Source organism: Panthera uncia, chromosome F1 (assembly GCF_023721935.1).
Source record: "Panthera uncia isolate 11264 chromosome F1, Puncia_PCG_1.0, whole genome shotgun sequence".
Lineage (NCBI taxonomy): Eukaryota > Metazoa > Chordata > Mammalia > Carnivora > Felidae > Panthera > Panthera uncia.
Genome location: NC_064813.1, coordinates 33923340 through 33937630, shown reverse-complemented (window position 1 = coordinate 33937630; position 14291 = coordinate 33923340). Strand labels below are relative to the sequence as shown.

At 39.2% G+C, this 14291-nt stretch overlaps 1 long non-coding RNA gene across 1 annotated transcript in view; it reads left to right on the top strand.

The window, feature by feature from the left end:
* The window catches only part of LOC125925333 (uncharacterized), a 28289-nt gene that overhangs the window by 5121 nt on the left and 8877 nt on the right, over positions 1 to 14291 (top strand). Inside the window, exon 2 of the long non-coding RNA XR_007458787.1 lies at positions 9708 to 9850. This is a non-coding gene — a long non-coding RNA (uncharacterized LOC125925333). The remainder of the gene's footprint in view (positions 1 to 9707; positions 9851 to 14291) is intronic.

Sequence of the window (14291 nt, the reverse complement as noted above, 5' to 3'; positions counted from 1 at the left end):
AATATATAATAAGTTGGTAGTATTTCCTCTTTGTCTATTAAATAGAAGTGTTTGTATAAAATCAGAATTATTTGGGGGTGCCTGGGTGGCTCAGTCGGTTAAGTATCCGGAACTTGATCTCGCCTCAGGTCATGATCTCACAGTTCATGAGTTGGAGCCCCGCAACAGGCTCTGCATTGGCAGTGTAGAGCCTGCTTGGGATTCTCTCTCTCCCCCTCTCTCTGTCCCTTCCCCGCTCCTGCGCTCTTTCTCCCAAAATAAATAAACCTTAAAAAAACTAAAAATAAAAAAAAATAGAAGTATTTGTTCCTTAACTGTTCTATAGAACTGACTGCTAAGTATCTGAATGTTGGGTGAGATTATATGTGCGAGTCAATTCTTAACAATTCAATTTGCTTAATAGTTACATTAATACGCAGATTTTCTATTTCTCTTGAGTCAGTTTTGGTATGTAATATTTTTCCTTTTGCCCAAGTTTTTAAACATAAAAGTATATAATTATCCACCCTATTCTCTTACTATTCTAAAACATATCCTATAATTATAGTTATAAATGATTTTTAAATATTAATTTTTTAAATCAATCTAGTAAAAAATGTCAGCTTTAAGATTTTCAAAAACATCAACTTTTGACTTTATTCTTTGTGTACCTTCTGTCAGTTTTTGTAATTTCTTAAGACAGCGCACTAAATTTCTATTCTTTCTGATTCTGTAATATAAACGGTTAAGCCTGCAAAATTCCCACTAATATCACCTTTGTTCATGAAACACATTTGATATGTACTATTTTATTATCCTTCAAATTTATGTGTTTTCCAGTTTCTAACTTGATTTGGTTTTTGATCTTTTATTTGTTTATTTTTAATTTTTTAATGTTTATTTTTGAGAGAGAGAGGGAGGGAGAGAGAGACCGCATGAGCATGAGCATGAGCATGAGCAGGGGAGGGGAAGAGAGAGAGGGAGACCCAGAATCCAAAGCAGGCTCTAGGCTCTGAGCTCTCAGCACAGAGCCTGATGTGGGGCTTGAACTCGCGAGATCATGACCTGAGCCGAAGTCAGACGCTTAACCAACCAAGGCACCCTGACCCAAGGACCTTTTACAAGTATGTTTTAAAATCTTCAAACATGTATTTTTTAATGCTATTTCGAAGAAATATGTAATTCTATTTTAGTCAGAAAAGATAGTGTCTGAGATATGACAGCTTTCCCACTTACAGAGACTTGCTTAATGGCTTAATAAAACAAATTCAATTTTCGTAAGTGTTCCACGTGTGCTTGAACACAATGTGTATTTGCCAATTGTTGGATTTAGAGTCCTATATATAGCCCCTGGAATAAATGTGTTAATTACGTCATTCAAATCTTCTGTTTCTAGCTAACTTTTGCCCGCTTGATCTATCATTTTTGGAGGGAATTACATTAAAATTTTCCACCGGCTAGGTGGATTTTGCTATTTTCTTTTTGTAGTTCTATCAATTTTTTCTTTATATATTGAAATTATGTTAGTAGATATGGAAAAGGGTAGGATTGTTATTTTTTACAGTGAATGAAAACTTATCAATATTTAACGATATTCTTAATCTTTAGTAATTTTTTTACATCAAAGTGTATTTTGCTTGGTATTAATGTAGCTATATGAGCTTTATTTAGTTAGTTAGTTAGTTTTTACACGAAATACCTTTCTTCATCCTTTTACTTGTGACATTTATGTGTCCTTGCTTTAGGATGTGTCTTTTGTAAAAGTATAAAGCTGAATTTTCTAAAATCCATTTTAATAATCTCTGGCCTTTCATTGGTAGGTTTTCAGCCCACTTATATTTATTATGATTACTTATCCATTGGAATTTATTTCTACCATTTGTTACGTGTTTTCTATTCGTCCCATTTTTCTATTTTGTTTTTCTCATTCTTTTAGATTAGTCATTTTGCTTAACTCAACTTTTTCCCCTTACACTAATTTGGAAGTTTTACATTCTATTTCAATTATCATCGACACTAACTTTAAACTTTTCACAAGTATATTTGATTTTACAAAGTCTACCTATATGGATCTCCTGTGTTGTCTTACATATTATTATACACCACTAATTTAATTTTCTCCTCAGACATTTATTTTCTCATTAAGCAATTATTTGTTGAGTGCTTACCATGTGCCAACACTGTGCTAGCAGCATGGGACACATCAGTAAGCGAAATTTTCCAAAATGTGTATAGTAAGGAAAATTTTCTGAAATAAGGATTCTCATCCAACACCCTTATGAGGGCAGGCCTATAGTTAAGAGTTTTAGGGAAACTTATTTTGTGTTTCTCCTCTCCCTCCCCACACAAGACCCAAAGTCCAGACAGAAATAGAAAAATTCCTTTGTGATTCATTTTTGTATATAAGTTGTTAGAAATAGAAGCTGAAAGAGATCAAACTGCATGTATGTACACGCATTTATAAATACGTATACATACATACTTGTATATGTATACACAAACACAAATCTGGTCAAAATATATTTCTACATAGTTTAAAGATTCCTGTTATTTCCAGAGTTTCTGGCCAAACATTAAAGAAAAAAGGAAGAAAGAAAAACCAGCATGCCTTTTCTCTTATTTTCCCTCTTCAGATCATTGTCCTCTCTTTTAGCTAATTCTTTCGCGCATTACCTCCGTATTTCTAAATAACATGTTTGCATGACTACTTCTAGACTTTTCATTTTAGTCATTACACGTAAATCTCCTAGGTTGGCAGATGAGGCCGGGCTGTCTCTCATTTCACCTCCCCCATTATCCCGTTCACTCCTCTCGTCCCCACAAGATGAATTCCAGGAAAGACAGTTAAGTGTTTCATTTTATAACTATTTTATAACGATACAAATTCTATTCAGGCGAATCAAGCAACTTTAAAATCCACCCCCCCCCTTCCTGAACTAGTTCTGTTTATCATCCCTGGAAATAACTAGAGTGTTGAGTTTTTATTTGCGTGAGCTCCTGTGCCTTTATCATCGACTCAACCCTAAATTCTTCACCCTTGTTGAGCTCATCTCTCAAGACATTCAGGTGCACCAAACAGTCTATCAATTGCATCTTCTTAAAGAAATATTACCGCCTTCAAATGTGCTCTGGGCTGGACTGGTGGCCATCTGTGTCTGAAGCACTGTCTCATCCTGGGCTGTCCCTACTCCCTCATCCCAGCGATTCTCTTTGTTTCTCTCCTGTGCTGGATTCCCTGTTTCCCGTGTCCTGTCTCCCTCTTTCTCAGCGTCCTCCCTCATTTGTGACACGTGCATCCTTCACCAGCTTTCTGAGAATCCGTGTCCTGGATGGAGGCAAACCTTTCCATATCTTATATGTTTGAAATTGTCTTTACTCACGCACTTAGTTTCACTAAGAATAGAATGATTGATTATAAGTTGTTTCCTTTTATAATTGTAAAGGCATTACTTCATTGTCATTTAGGTCCCAGCGTTGGTATTCCAATTCTTGATCATTGAATGTGGTATGTTCTCCTCTTTCTGGAAATCTAAGGGTATTTTCTTTGTTCCTTAGTGTTCTGAGAAGCCATCATGTGCCTTGGTGTGGGTTATGCTCATCTATAATGTTGGGTGATCAATACATCTTTAATCTGCCCATTTGGAAAAAATCTCTTGAATGATATTGCTGCTTGGATGTTGGACTTTCTGAACCAGTCTTCTGGCATTATCTGTTCAATAATATTTTCTGTCATGTATTTTTACTCTATGGTGATTTTCAGCTCTTTCATTGCATTTTAAACTTCTGCTAGAATGTTGTTTATTTCCAGAGTGCTTTTTAGTTTGTTTGTGTACTCAATGTTGTTTCTTTTCTTTTTCCCTGTTTTTTGCTTTCTATTTTTGTTTTATGGACATAAGGTCTTCTTTTATCTCTCTGATGATATTTGTAATTGTACCTTTTAAAAATATATATATTCTTCTTCCTGTATGGCCTCCATTTCCTCCAAGTGGCTTTCTTCTTCCTATTTGTTTGTTTGCTTTTTTTTTTTTTTTTTGGTCTGTGTCTCTCGTGATAGAGTCTTTCTTTGTTCTCTGATGATCCTTGAGTCTCTACTCATCTTTACAAATGGAATACTAGCAAGCTGATTGGAAGCGCTGAGAAAGGGGGTCTGGCTTGTCAGCTGTGGTCTGCACAGTGGGGGTGTTCTGGTGGGATGTATCTTTGGAGGACCCCTGGCATTAGTTGCTTTCTTACTGTGCTTGCCAGAGGCCCCAGAAGGTTTTTCCCTGTCTTCCCTAGGTTTTTTGTCCTAGGTACTTGTAACCTGGGAACTGGTGGGAGAAGTGGCCGGGGGGAATCCCAGCTTTCAGTTCGTGCCCTTATTATCAGAATGATGCACCTGTCTGAAACAAGGGCTGGTACCTGGCAGTCTAGAGACTTTGTGCTTCATACCTGTCAGCCCCTAACTCTCATCATCTTGCTGCATTTTGGGAGAAACCATCACCTGTGGTATGGTGGGATAGGACAAATGGGGTCAGGGTGGACATTTGGGGACCAACTGCTCTTCAAACAAACTGACCTTCAACCAATCATTTCATGTTTACCCTCAAATTTACCCCCATTCCCTATAGGTTCCTCATGCCATTTGTGAACTTGGGGGAACCTTGCAATCAAAATTCTGCCGTTTCTTAGCTTTCTGTACTGTAGGCTGAGGATTAAGTGCTCTAAGTATCTTCTGAGTCGGTGACCACTTTCCCATAGGTTTTCAAGCTTCCAGTATTTTTCCATTACTGATTCTCTCCTGCACTCTTCGTTCTTATGGTTTGTTCATTAAAAAAAAAAAATCTCTTCCTCTGATTTTAGTGGGGCTTTGGAAACGGTAGCAGTAAATGATGTCTTTCTTCTCCATTTATATTCAGAAGTAGAGTGCATTTTTCTCATCCTCCCTTCACCAAGCAAGTAGCGTTTATGTGTCCACCAATAGTGTTCTCCAGAGGTTTTGGTTCCAGGCTCAACATTGAGTGGGCTTTATTTCTTCTCCTCCTGTGGTCCTTTAAACCCAAACCTCCACTTGCCCAGTTGCAAAAACCCCTCCAAGCAGCTTGGTATGAGCACAGATTTATGATAGTTTTCCTATTCCTTTAAGGATTTCTCTTTGTATCTTATGAGCTCAACTTTGCATTTAAAAGGATGTCAATTAGGGGCACTTGGGTGGCTCAGTGCCTGTCTTCGGCTCAGGTCATCATCTCACGGTTGGTTCCTGAGTTCGAGCCCCCGCAATGGGCTCTGTGCTGATAGCTCGGAGCCTGGAATCTGTTTTGGATTCTGTGTCTCCCTCTCTCTCTTCCCCTCCCCTTCTCATGATGTATCTCTCTCGAAAATAAATAAACATTAAAAAAATTAAAATAAAAAGATGTCAATTATATTTTATTTTGTTTTACAGCAGGAAATTTCAGGGTATCTGGTCTACCCTATGATTAAAGATGAAAGTTTCCTTTAGATTTTTAGTCTCTCAAGATGGGACAATGGTTACTCAAGCAGATAATGTCATATTCATTTGTTCATTTAACAAACATTAGTTGATCCCACATCCTGTGCTCAGAGCTATGCTTGCAGCTACATGTGGCTTTGTCCCTGTTATACATGTGCCCAAGAGGACCGGAGAACTAAACAGAACAAAGCAGTTTTGCACAGTGTTGCTAACTGAGCACAAGAGGGCCTGCCAAGCTGGGTGGTTTGAAAGAACCGCACAGTCACATACAAAAGAGGGCAGGCTAACAGAGTCATGGCAACTGTGAAAGGAGACTGGGTGACGCGGCAGGACATCGATCGCTGATCATTGGTCATTGGAAAGGGACATTTCAATCTGACACAAAAAGAAATGGGGATGTTTCCTCAGCCGGAAGCTGTAATGATTAAATGGTGTTTCACCAGAAAATTCTGAGAGCTTTGTTCTGACCACTGGGTCAGGGAGACAGAGAGAGAGAGGTCGCTAGAGATAGAGAAACCAGCGAGGAGCAGCCATAACAGTCCATGGACTGATGACGGCTTCCACACTCAATTTTATTTTTCTTTTTTCGAGGAAAGGAAAGTTCATAAATATCTCAAAAATTCCAAATGTATTTTTTAAAATTTTCATTTAGGATTCCAACTTTATTTCAACATCACAGGACTACTTTGAAGTTCTGTTATGGAACATTATCTAGAGTCATATGTTTGCCAAATATCTCTAAGCGACATAAAAATATTAAGCTCTTTGTAGTCAAAACGGCCTTTCTAGATATGAAAACTTTAAAACAGATTTATTCATAACACCATCTAATTGTGCTTTCACTCTGTGACCTCGGGCATCCTGTGTTGTACAAATCCAATATACTCCTGAAAATACTTTGGATATTGAAATTCCAAATAGCTTGAGCCCATATTTTCTTATTTTAAGTGAGAAGAATAAAAAAGCATTTCTTAAAACCCCCATCAATTTTCCCATATATCACTAAACCATTCTTAGGAATCTATGTAATAATCCAGGGAGGATTTCTAAAAGGTATGATGGATTTAAAACATCAGTTGCATTTGGGGCCCCTGGGTGGCTCAGTCGGTCTCAGAGTGTCTCCCTCTCTCTCTGCCCTACCCCACTCTCTCTCTCTCTCTCTCTCTCTCTCTCAAAAATAAATAAAACATTGGGGCGCCTGGGTGGCTCAGTCGGTTGGGTGGCCGACTTCAGCTCAGGTCATGATCTCGCAGACCGTGGGTTCGAGCCCCGTGTCGGGCTCCGTGCTGACAGCTCAGAGCCTGGAGCCTGTTTCGGATTCTGTGTCTCCCTCTTTCTGACCCTCCCTTGTTCGTGCTCTGTCTCTCTCTGTCTCAAAAATAAATAAACGTTAAAAATTAAAAAAATTAAAAAAAAAAAAATAAATAAATAAAACATTAAAAAATTTGTTTTAAAAGCCACCAGTAGCATTTAATGAACTCATTAGTGAGTGTGGACACAAGCTCTGGGCGCCCATGTTGTTCAGTAGCCCATACACATTATCTTGTCCTTTCTACCTGCGTAAGGGTTTTATATTCATTCCTTTCTCTCAGAATGCTTTTTGTTCTCCTCTCTTTTTAGTGATGGGGTTTTCTAGAACTCTTTGGTTCATGTACTTTTCTCACAGGCTTTTCCACTTCCTTAGAAGGCATTTTCTTTCACTTACCAATGGGGGGAAATGATTGCTATAACATGCAAGTTTAAATAACGCAATCGACAAAGCAAGAAGAGGGAAGCCATCTTACAGGGGAAACAGAGAAGATAGACTGCAGGGCGCCCCATGTCCTCTTGCCCAGACTTGTGTTCAAATGATGAGTTTTTACTGGCCCCAGCATGCAGATACTTTATAGCAGGATTTCAATTAAGATAATGCATGTGGGGGAAAAATGGTTCCAAGTCATTACAAAGAATATTTGGAGAGCGTGATTCAGGTAGTAAGTTCAATGTCGGTATTGTGTTTGGTGTACCCACTGTCTTTTCCTAAGAAGAGAAAAGAAAACTAGAAGCAGGTTTTCTATAATTAGCAAAATAAATACAAAACACAAAAATACAAACACTAAAACCAGTTATATTTATTTAATGTCTTCTGGTTCGTACCCTGTCTTCTGATTAGACAACAAATCTTTTTGTGGAAATGACCTCATTTTACAATTCAATCCAGCAAATGATGCTGGCCGCCTACGTGGTGGCAGGCACCATGCCAAGCAAAGAGCTGCTTATGACACAGACCAAGTACCTCGGCTGAATTTGTAAGTTTGTTCCAGAAAGTGTTTCTTTTCCCCCCAGTTTCCACGTCTGGATTCCTTGCATCTGCCACTAGGTAAACAGGTTGTTTCTCCATAGCACTCCACCTTCCCGAACAAACAAAACCTTTTCCCAACCATGACCAAAGCAGCAAACAGCCGGGTCATTTATACTGATATCCATTCCAAATGTGATTATTAAAATAAAAGCATAAATTGTTAGGTCACGGGTAATCACTGATCATTGTGTGTGATTCCTGTATATGTTGGAGAAAAAATAGAAATAAAATACGTAAGGACAAAATAAATATCCTTTCTCCATTAAACTTCGACTTTTAGCTTTCGTCTCTTCTTCTCCTAACCACACTTTCCTTATTTTACAAAAACAAGATTTCACTTTCTTAGATGAAGTTTCCAGGGTCAGAAAGTCCTAACTCTTCAAAGGGTCCCAGAAGCTTGGAGTTTCTCCTTTTCTCTGCTTCAGGGTTTCTGATGGTTCTAGGGTCAAAAGCCTGTAAGCGATTTCCTTCACTTCCTAAAGAAAGGCATTCTCTTTCACTCCTTGGTGCTCTGAATAGACTCTGACGTATTTTAACTGGCTAGCCAGACTTCCAGAGGAAATCTGGCTTTAAGCTTCCAGAACTGACCTTCCTTCCTTTTTTCTTTTCTTTTCTTTTCTTTCCACTGTCAGAAGAAGAAAAATCAGGAAGACAAGGGCGAGCAGCGACAAACACTTATATATCCAACAGGACAAAAAGTTCTCCCAGTGGTCAGGGTGGTTATCACTGACCCAGGCTAACTTCCTCCCCTCCCCTCCTTATCCCCTGAAGGCACCTAAGTGCAGTATTGACTGGGAGGCAGTTTTCACAGACTCCCCCATGTCAGCACTGTCTGATAGCAATGTATTGTAAACCACATATGTGATTTAAAACTTTCTTGCAGCCATGTATTTTTTTTAATGTTTATTTAGAGAGAGAAGACAGAGCGCGAGAGAGAATCCCAAGCAGGCTCTGAGATGTCAACAGCCCAACGCGGGGCTCAATCTCATGAATCCTGAGATCACAACCTAGCTGAAATCAAGATTTGATTGATTTTTTTTTTTTAATTTTTTTTTCAACATTTTTTATTTTTATTATTTTTGGGACAGAGAGAGACAGAGCATGAACGGGGGAGGGGCAGAGAGAGAGGGAGACACAGAATCGGAAACAGGCTCCAGGCTCCGAGCCATCAGCCCAGAGCCTGACGCGGGGCTCGAACTCATGGACCGCGAGATCGTGACCTGGCTGAAGTCGGATGCTTAACCGACTGCGCCACCCAGGCGCCCCAAGATTTGATTGATTGATTGATTGATGTTTAAATGTTTACCCATTTTTGAGAGAGAGAGAGAGAGAGAGAGAGAACACGAGCGGAGGAGGGGCAGACAGAGAGGGAGACAGATCATCTGAAGCCGATTCTGAGCTGTCCGCACAGAGCCTAACATGGGACCCAAACTCACAATCCATGAGATCATGCATGACCTGAGCCAAATTGGTCATATGCTTAACTGACTGAGCCACCCAGGTGCCCCTGAAGATTCTTTTTAGATTCTTTTCTTCTTAAGTGCATTTTGCACTTAAAGCTCAGCAGATTTGTATGGCTTGGTTTTTATGGGGAATAAATGCCGCGTATGATTTTATAAATTTTATAGTTGGAAAGCATACTCATATACCTAAGTTGCTCCAAACATCCTTAAAAGTTTCCTCATAACTGAAAAATCATTCTCCTTTAATATTCACATCCACATTGATAAAACTGGGTCATCTTTTTAAAAGTAACTGCCTCGATTTAAAGCAAAAGGCGTGATTTTCAAATCCAGGTCTGCCTAAGGAAATTCATTCATTCCTGTGCTAACTCAGTATTAACCCTGAACTCAAAATGGTATTGACATTGAAAAGCAGCTTTTGGTCAGTATTGAGCTTTTCATCTTTTTCTTATAGTTTCGCAGCTGGTTTACAGAATGCTCTCAATTACAATGAAGATCTTCTGCATATTGACTCATGAAAGAAAACTATAAAGATCATTAATGTTGATTTGATTATGAAGAGCTTCCATTTTAACTGAAGATTTTGCCTCTGTCTTGGTAGGTCACTGATAAGCTTTTCTTTTCTTCTGAGCTCCACATTTAGCTCATTGATATGCAGTATGATATCGGTGTGAAAATCTAAGTCATGATGCCATTTTTTAAATCTCTAATTATCGGGTATTTGGTAAATATCCCTTTATTTTCAAGAATGAAAGTTGGAATTGAGGTTAACAGTACAGTAAATGTTTGCAAAACTTTTTCACCACTCCAGAGTGTTGGCCACGAGCCCATTAGGTTGTCTCTTACTTCTTTCAACACTGCTATTCACTTCTAATGATTGATTGCATTTGCATGTATACACTGACTGATTTTAACAACTGTATCCAGGACAAATTTCATGGAGTCTGCTTTGGAAAACTGGGCATAAATATTTGTAAGATGTATCATACAGTGAAACAAAGAAATAAAGGAACATCAGTTCCTTTTTAAAAATTTCAATAAATCTGTGATTTGCGCTAACATGGCTGGAAAATTGTTTATTGTGTTTGAAACTAACTTTTTAATATCCAGCCAAAATTCTTCTTTGACAGATGTAAAATAAAAAATATCCATGCCATGAGCTTGATATTTTAGGCTATGAATGGACAATATTTCTTTATAAATTAAGAAGCCTTTAGAGACAAAACATACCCTAAGGACTCATTGGGCAGTGTTCTACCTTGTGACTCATTTAAAGCTAAAACAAAACAAAGCAAAACAGAACAAAAACTTGCAATTTTTCAGATTTTGAATCAATTGAACTTTGATATTGTTAAAGGGGTCTTGTCTTTTATAAGCAATTGTTTGGTGGCTTAATTGAAGTTCTTTTTGCGAAATATCTTTTTTTTTAGTATTTTCCTCATGATTTTCTAAAACATGTCTATAGCTGAAATCATAGTTTCTTTTACCATGTCTCCATCTAAAAATGTATGCATATGTATGTATGCATGTGCGAATCAAAGCAATTTTATATCTGGTGAAAGTGACAAGCGCAGATCCTATTTAAAACGTCTTAAAACTTCGTGACAACACGGGTACACCTGGAAGACATTATGCCAAGTGAAATACATCAGTCACAGAAGGCAAATACTGTACGATTCCACTTACATGAGGTATCTAGACTAGTCAAACTTAAGAAAGCAGAAAACTCAAGAAGCAAAAAATAGAATGTTGGTTGCCAGTGGGCGGGGGGAGGAGAAAATGGGGACTGGTTCAATGGATATAAATTTAGTTAGAACAGACGAGTAAGTTCTAGAGGTCCATTGCACAAACTGGTGCCTGTAGTTAACAATGGAATATTATGCACTTAAAAAATTGTTAGGAGGGTAGATCTCAGGCGTTTTTAACACACACACACACACACACACACACACACACACAGCAAAGGGACACAGGGAAACTTTTGGAGGTGATATATGTTTATTACATTGATTGTAGTGATAACATCACAGGTGTCTACATATACCCAAATTCATCAAATAAAAAAAAAATTAAAAATTTGAAAGAAAGAAGGAAAGAAGGAAAGAAGGAAGGAAAGAAAGAAAGAAAGAAAGGAGATTGTCTACAAAGGGGAAAATCTGTCTTAGATATTTGATTCTGATTTGAAGTAACTAATTTCAACAACCCTTTTTTGAATATTGAGAGGCAATTTAGCAAATTCACCGTGTATTTGGTGAAAATGTCTCTTACTGTTGCACACTTCATTACCTTTAAAAACATCTTTATACCACAATCAGCTTTCTCATTTGGCATCCTGTCAGCAAATCGCAATCACCATTCACTGTGACGTTTACAACGTATCATTTCCATGACAGTACCCGCTTCTGGACCTCTAAGCACTTTGGCGTCAGTGGTATGCCTTCATTTTTAAAAATTTATTTTGAGGAGTGCCTGGGTGGCTCATTCGGTTAAGCGTCCGACTTTGGCTCAGGTCATGATCTCACGGTCCGTGAGTTCGAGCCCCATGTCGGGCTCTGGGCTGACGGCTCAGAGCCTAGAGCCTGCTTCCGATTCTGTGTCTCCCTCTCTCTCTCTGCCCCTCCCCCGTTCATGCTCTGTCTCTCTGTGTCTCAAAAATAAATAAAAACATTTAAAAAAAATTTATTTTGAGAGAGAGAGAGAAAGACAGAGAGAGAGAATGCCCAGGGGAGGGGCAGAGAGAGAGAGAGAGAGAGAGAGGGAAGGGGAAAATCCCAAACAGGCTCCGCGCTGTCAGCATGGGGCCCCACTTGGGGCTCAAACCCGCAAACCTAACCATGCGATCATGACCTGAGCCAAAATCAAGAGTCTGCCGCTTTACTGACTGAGCCACCCAGACGCCCCAGCATGCCTTCACTTTGAATTTAAACATCAACTGTGTTACGATTAAAATTTCGAGGTAATCACCGACGATGATTTACGGATATCACTGTAACTCGCGCTGTCCGCGTAAAATAACCACATGAACACATCATAAGGTCACACTGGTGTACAGAAAAAAAGAACTCATTTGAATTGAATCAATAGGTGGCTATCAGCCGCGTCAGTGAAACGCTTACAGGTAATACTAGAAACAGGGCACGTGCTGGACATGAACACCCTCAGGTAAGAGGAATGTTTCATGTGTGGTCCTACCAGGGGTCAACTTGTGTGACGAGAAAAATACTTTGCACGACTTCGGTTTTTACATGCAAATTATTACCGTGAACCAAAATTTAAAAATGCAATGCCGCAGCAGCAGCAGTCACATTTTGAGTGCTCAGTGGACCCCCGTGGCTAGTGGTCACCACCTTGGATGGTGCAGTCTCGGATTATGTACTAACCATCCCTGGTTAGACTCCTAGCTGAATCTAAAACGCCTCACTCAAGGGGTTTTGATTCCGTTCCCTTAAGCGAATATTCAAAACCACACATGCAGAGATATTTGAAAACTATAATTATGCTATAATTCAGGTGGCTCCTCTAAACAAGGATGTAATGAAAGAACAATATAAATAAAGATTTTTAAAAAGTTCAACTTTCAGAAATCTAGCTTTCGCAAGTTCCACATTTTTGTTTATTACATATTGTATTAAATAGGCTATCCCATGTAAACCATTTAACATAATAAAACATAACAAGCAACGCACCTGTTTGGGGTTTTTTTCCCCTGTGTCATCTCATTGCTGGTTATTTTTTTTTCTTTATATTTTCTTTATTATTTTATATTATATTACAGCATTGTAATCATTTTTATATGAATATTTTTGGGTTGTGCAACAGACCATCTGAGTTTCCATTCTTTCTTTTTTTTTTTTTTAATATATGAAATTTACTGTCAAATTGGTTTCCATACAACACCCAGTGCTCATCCCAAAAGGTGCCCTCCTCAATACCCATCACCCACCCTGCCCTCCCTCCCACCCCCCACCAACCCCCCCTTTTTTCTCAGTTTTTAAAACTCTATTATCCTGTTGCTCTCTTCCACTCTACACCCTCTTTTTTTTTTTTTTTTTTCCTTCCCCTCCCCCATGGGTTTCTGTTACGTTTCTCAGGATCCACATAAGAGTGAAAACATATGGTATCTGTCTTTCTCTGTGTGGCTTATTTCACTTAGCATCACACTCTCCAGTTCCATCCATGTTGCTACAAAAGGCCATATTTCATTTTTTCTCATTGCCACGTAGTATTCCGTTGTGTATATAAACCACAATTTCTTTATCCATTCATCAGTTGATGGACATTTAGGCTCTTTCCATAATTTGGCTATTGTTGAGAGTGCCGCTATAAACATTGGGGTACAAGTGCCCCTATGCATCAGTACTCCTGTATCCCTTGGATAAATTCCTAGCAGTGCTATTGCTGGGTCATAGGGTAGGTCTATTTTTAATTTTCTGAGGAACCTCCACACCGCTTTCCAGAGCGGCTGCACCAATTTGCATTCCCACCAACAGTGCAAGAGGGTTCCTGTTTCTCCACATCCTCTCCAGCATCTATAGTCCCCTGATTTCTTCATTTTGGCCACTCTGACTGGCGTGAGGTGGTATCTGAGTGTGGTTTTGATTTGTATTTCCCTGATAAGGAGCGACGTTGAACATCTTTTCATGTGCCTGTTGGCCATCCGGATGTCTTCTTTACATTGCTGGTTATTTTGAGCCAAAAGAAGTTGGTGCTGTTGTCCTTTTGCTGTTGGGGTGGGTCGGGGGGAGGGCCAAAGGTGACTGATGTTCGGGAGTTGAGGCTGGGCTTGGAAGGTAGCAGACGTCCTCGTCAGCATCCCCCTCCCCATCCCATGCCCACATCTCTGATTGGCAGGGAGTGGGGCTTGTTCATCACAGGAGCTCATCATCTCGAGCTGGGGGCTTGCTAGACCCCCTCTTCTCTGACCACAAATACAGGGAAGGCTGGCCACTGAGTGGGGGACCTTACCCAAAGGGTAGCTTAGAGCTCACTTTCATGCACAGCAAGTTCATGCAGCTATTGTTTTGGAAATGAAAAAAAA